The following is a 6,571-nucleotide window of genomic DNA, read 5'->3' as shown; positions in this document are numbered from 1 at the left end:
TGTATGCATACTGTTATACCTTTATACATTTATGCATATATATATTATATTCTATAAAAAGCTTGTCATTTTTTTGTTTGTTGGCTCCATCATACTATGCGGAATGTTGTACACATAATACTTACATACACACATGCGCGTACACGCAAACACACACACACACACACTCTCTCTCTCTCTCTCTCTCTCTCTCTCTCTCTCACACACACACACACACAACATTCATGCATAATGGCTGCAACTTGATTTCGAGCAATGCTGCCGCTTGAATTGTTCACTTAAACACGAGAAGCACAGATGTGACTTTTCAGTCCTGCACGAAGCCTGTACTCTTTTGCATAGACGTGAACAACGATGAGTGCCTCAAAGCCGCAAGTATTCAGAGAACTAAACACCCACCCTGACATACGCCTTCATTTCACCATAAACTTTCTCATTGTGTGTTTGCTTTTTCAGCATACAGCCAGCCATAAGTATGCAACACATTATAAAGACGTTAATAGAGATATTAAAAATCACGCGTTGCCTGTGTCTGAAGCTTTTTTGAAATGAGGACAAGCGTTTGTTTTCTTTTACACAATATTAAAACAATGGCTAAAAAAATTTCTGAAGCAGCAACCCCACTACTTTTATCTACGAGCCGCCACTGCACCCACATCATAAGTATGTATTTGTCCGAAATTGTCATCACGGTATTATCTGTCGATGAGACATGACGTTGTATCTTGGACACTCTATAATGAAATCCGTCAAAAGGATAATCCCGAGGACAAACTCCACCCATCTAACACCCGTGGACATATTTACAAAGTAAGAAAACAGCACAGCTCCCTTGACTTCAGGAAACATTTTTTCACGCCGAGAGTTGCTGAAGCATGGAACAAACTGCCGGCATCGGTTGTTAGTTGTCGGAGCACTGCATCCTTCAAAACTTCCATGCTTCCTGAGATTCGCCAACACTACACCTGATTTCCTCCCCTCCATACACACACAAGCATGTATCTGACTCATACATTGTTCGCTTTCCAGACATTTCTACATTACTGCATGTACTTTATATGCACTTTCTGACAAGTTGTGGTGCACCTGAGCACTGTATAAAATAATTTAATTATTATTTAAATACCCACAATATGGTAGAAGCCGTAGCCACTCATAATAAAAAGGAATACCGGTGGAATGTTCCAGTGAAGACCTCAATAAAATATAAGCACAAACAGACCAGATATAATGATTTGGGATAGAGAAGAGAAATTGTGCACAATTGTAGAAATTACCTGCCTAGCGGATGTTAACATAAAGCCAAAAATCAGTGAAAAAGAGAGCATCTATGATGATGAAGTATTGAGAAATCAGCAGTTACTCTATCCAGATTACAAGTTCAGGTTTATACCTGTAATTATTGGGTGCCTGGGATATGTAACACACTGCCTCAATACCAATCTTGAGAAATTAGGCTTCTCAAAACCAGAAAGGAGAAAGCTAATTCGAAGACTACAGATTCAATCCATCACTAGAACTGTAATAGTCTGTAAAACTTTCCAGAAGTTTATCATTTAAATATAAATGAGCATGTCTAGATATGTAACTATATGCATAAGAATACATACATAAAACATACAAATCTGCACATACATACATTCATACATACATACATACATACAATACATACATACATACATACATACATACATACATACATACATACATACATACATACATACATACATACATACATACATTTAGGAGCACTCCGTCGGTTGCGACGACGAGGGTCCCAGCTGATACGATCAACGGAACAGCTTGCTCGTGAAATTAACGTGCAAGTGACTGAGCACTCCACAAACAGGTGTACCCTTAACGTAGTTCTCAGGGAGATTCAGCGTGACACAGAGTGTGACAAGGCTAACCCTTTGAAATACAGGTACTACTCATTTTTGCCAGCTGAGTGGACTGGAGCAACGTGAAATAAAGTGTCTTGCTCAAGGACACAACGCGCCGCCGGGAATTGAACTCACGACCTTACGATCATGAGCCGAATGCCCCTAACCACTAAGCCACGCGCCTTCACATACATACATACATACATACATACATACATACATACATACATACATACCCCGTTGTTGAAGCTGAAATTCCGATGGAGTCTTGGAGCTAGGTTAGAAACTGATTCTTTCTCTATTGGCAAGAAATCTAGAAATAAACTGAATAATGGCAGGCGCAGGAGTGGCTGTGTGGTAAGTAGCTTGCTAACCAACCACATGGTTCCAGGTACAGTCCCGCTGCGTGGCATCTTGGGCAAGTGTCTTCTACTATAGCCCCGGGCCGACCAATGCCTTGTGAGTGGATTTGGTAGACGGAAACTGAAAGAAGCCTGTCGTATATATGTATATATATGTACGTGTGTGTGTGTTTGTGTGTCTGTGTTTGTCCCCCTAGCATTGCTTGACAACCGATGCCTGTGTGTTCATGTCCCCGTCACTTAGCGGTTCGGCAAAAGAGACCGATAGAATAAGTACTGGGCTTACAAAGAATAAGTCCCGGGGTCGATTTGCTCGACTAAAGACGGTGCTCCAGCATGGCCGCAGTCAAATGACTGAAACAAGTAAAAGAGTAAAAGAGTAAAGAGTACACCTAGTTTAACACCACTTGATGTTTCGGAGTGTCTTTAGTGGAATCTACTCTGTTAAAAGCATTCAGTCCAGGTCTTCTCTCCTTCACACAGGTTTTGGGCGCCTTGGAATAGTCATGCGCAATACATTACCCCACCTGAGTTGGTAATAAAAAAAAAAAAATCATATCCTCACCCACAACACCTTGTACTAAACGATTCTGGAGTGAATGAAGATTGTAAATTGAAGTAAACGTAGTTTGCATAATTTATTTCACATTAAAAGAAACCCATCATTTTTGACAGGTACTACACATGTATATTTATGTATGTATCAATGCATATATATGTCAATGCATATATGTATGTGTATATATGTGTGTGTTTATATATGTATATGTATATATATACACACACATATAAATGTCTGTGTGTGTATATATATGTATATATATACATATATGTGTGTGAGTGTGTGTGTGTGTGTGTGTGTGTGTGTGTGTGTGTGTGTGTGTGTGTGTGTGTGTGTATCGATCGGGCCTGGTCAATCGTCGTCGCTCGACTTGTTGGGATCCCGGGTTCGAGTTCGAGCGACGGCAGGTGGGATTCCGTAGCAGCTTTCGGGGGTCCCGTAACTATATATATATATATATATATATATATATATCATATATCTATATAATATATATATCACTAATCACTAACCCACGTCCTTCACGTATCTTTATCTGTTATCCTTTATTTGTTTCAATCATCAGACTGCGGCCATGTTAGGCACCGCTTTGAAGAATTTTCAAGTTCGACTTAAAAATTCTTCAAAGCGGTGCCCTAACATGGCCGCAGTCTAATGATTGAAACAAATAAAGGATAACAGATAAAGATACGTGAAGGCACGTGGGTTAGTGATTAAGGTATTGGTCGGGAAGACTTCCGCCCCCCCCCCTTCCTCCAAAAAACCACCCTTAAACAAATTTTTTTTTCGACACAAACACCCACCTTTTCGGCTACGGGGAATACGAATCTGCAAAAAAAATTGGCAAAAATCGACATTTCTAAATTACCTCCACCCCACTTCCCATTTCCTTCATTTTTAACTATTTTCACAATTTTTTTTTTTAAAATATGCCGAAAAATACGGAGATTATGATTCTGAAAAAAATTTCTAAAAATCTTTGTAAAAGTTTTTTAAGAATTTTTTTTTTTCGAAATATTCCGAAAAATACGGACATCATGATTCGGACAAAAATTTCAAAACATTTCTGTACTTACGGTTACGGTCTTAGGGTTAGTGTTAGGGTTAGGGTTAGGGTTAGGGTTAGGGTTAGGGTTAGGGTTAGGGTTAGGGCTAGGGTTTTAGGGTTAGGGTTTTAGGGTTAGGGTTTTAGGGTTAGGGTTAGGGTTTTAGGTTAGGGTTAGGATTAGGGTTAGGGTTTTAGGCTTAGGGTTAGGGGTAGGGTTCGGGCTAGCGTTTTAGGGTTAGGGTTAGGGTTTTAGGTTAGGGTTAGGATTAGGGTTTTAGGGTTTTTGGGTTAGGATTAGGGTTTTAGGGTTAGTGTTGGGGGAAAAAAGTCAATATTGAAGAAGTTGGGGGGAAAGGAGGGGAAAATTTCACAATGCCGATTTTTGGCAATTTTCCGGAACCTCCGTTTCCGAAAACGGGGATTTTTGACAAAATAAATTACAAAAATAAACAAATTTGGGAGGAAATGGGTAGGGGGGACGGGCGGAAGCCTTTCCTATCCGTCTTACGATCGTAAGATCTTGAATTCAGTTCCATGTGGTGCGTTGTGTCCTTGAGCAAGACACTTTATTTCATGATGCTTCAGTACTTTCATGTGACAACAAATGAGTAGCGCTTTTCACATTCGGTGTATCACGCGGAACCTTCCTGTGAACTACGTTAAGGATACGTATCTGTAGAGTGATCATCCACACTCACGTTCATTTCACCAGCAGGCTGTTCCATTGACCGAATCAACTGGGACACTTGTCGTCCCAGGCCAGGTAGGCCATAACTAGTAGTGCGATAAATTGTGATCAATGATCGGGAATAACTCGACCTGCGGTGAAGCTTTGAGCAACTGTCAACTTTTGATGTTATAAACTTATCAATCCATTTAACACCGCGTATTGAGTGCTACAGTGGCAGAAGTCTTTCCAAACCGGCTCTTTCTCTATTGGCAAGAAATCTTGAAATAAAACTGGACGACATATATACATACAGTGGTGGACTGTCCAGGTTGCCAGCTTACCCGATGGCAAGTGGGCCCCTGCGCCATTAGAATCCATATATGGGAGCCCATGTTAGTATTTAAGGGGCCCGTCCCCTCAGGTTTGAGAATTTTTTTATTCACTCCTGGAAGAATGCATTAATTATTTCAACCTGTCTGTGTTTGTAGACAGTTGAAAAGAATACTTTTAGCAAAAAAAAACTAAGAATTAAATGATAGCATTGTAGTTGTGGGTGGGCCTCCTTGTAGTTGTGGGTGGATCCCCTTAGTCTCCCGGCAACCAGTATTTTTAGACACAGTCCGCCACTGCATACATACATACAACAAAGCGTACAGAACTGTACATGCACTGAGATCAAGTACTAGCACACTTGCATACAATCAGGCATACCGTAAATCCTCGAGTATAATCCGCACTTTTTTCCCAAAATTTAAAGTCAAAATCCCTATTGCGTACTATATAAGAGGTTAAAAATGAAAATTATTTTCTAAGCAATGTCCGAGTCTCTATTTGCTGTCCGGCAATGTTTATTTAGACGCATTTTGTGATGTCGGGCGTGAAAATACCTTAAATCATCCATAACTTGCAGTTAGCAACATTTATTTTATTACTGTTATTTCTTTATTTTCTGCAAACAAAATGCACAAAAATGCTACACGTCTGCATTATGTTATATATACAATAATAATAAAGGACGTTACCGTATACATTTTTACAAACCAAGGACATTATATAGACCTCCTTGACTCAAGTTAGAGAAGGGGTGCGTATTATACACAAGGTTTAGGTTTTTCAGAGATACAGCCCACTAAAAGTCCCCTGCGTATTATACTCAAGGGCGCACTATACTCGAGGATTTACAGTAGTTGTTGATGTAGAAATTCCAATGATTTGAAACCGGTTTTTTCTCCATTGGCCGGAAATTTAGAAATAAGCAAATAAATGACACATGCAAACACGCGCAGTAATATGTGCGTGTGAGAGTGTATGCGCGCACTCGTGTATATCTATGTAAGCCTATGTGTGTGTGTGTGTGTGTGTGTGTGTATCTAGCTATCTCTTACTGTATGTTTTTATGATCAGTAACAATCCTTTCTGCAAAAGGAACGATGCCTGAAATGTTGGAGGAGGGGGCTAGTCGATTATAACGACCCCAGTGTGTAACTGGTACTTATTTCATCGACCCCGAAGGGATGAAAGACAAATTCGACCCCGGCGGAATTCGAACTCAGATCATATAGAGGGATGAAATGTTGCTAAGTACTTTGCCCGGCGTGCTACTAAAGGTACGTGGAGGCGCAATAGCCCAATGGTTAGGGCAGCGGACTCGCGGTCGTAGGATCGCGGTTTCGATTCCCAGACCGGGCGTTGTGAGTGTTTATTGAGCGAAAACACCTAAAGCTCAACGATGTTCCTATCCCTGCTGTAATCTTTCGCACCAACTTTCTCTCACTCTTTCTTCTGTTGGCCTGCTCGCTTAGCCAGCGGGGTGGCGTCATTTGAAGGCTAAAACAATGCGAAGTGCATTGTGACCAGCGATATGTAGCTACATCTGATAGCTAGAGGCTCAAGACCTGAAATTTGGTGGGAGGGGACTAGTCGATTACATCAATCCCAGAATTTCACTGGCACTTAATCTATCGACCCCAAAGGATGAAAGGCGAACTCGACCTCGGCGGAATTTGAACTCAGAACGTAGCGACGAGCGAAATACCGCTGCGCATG

Source organism: Octopus sinensis, linkage group LG15 (assembly GCF_006345805.1).
Source record: "Octopus sinensis linkage group LG15, ASM634580v1, whole genome shotgun sequence".
NCBI lineage: Eukaryota > Metazoa > Mollusca > Cephalopoda > Octopoda > Octopodidae > Octopus > Octopus sinensis.
This window is presented reverse-complemented; position numbering follows the sequence as displayed.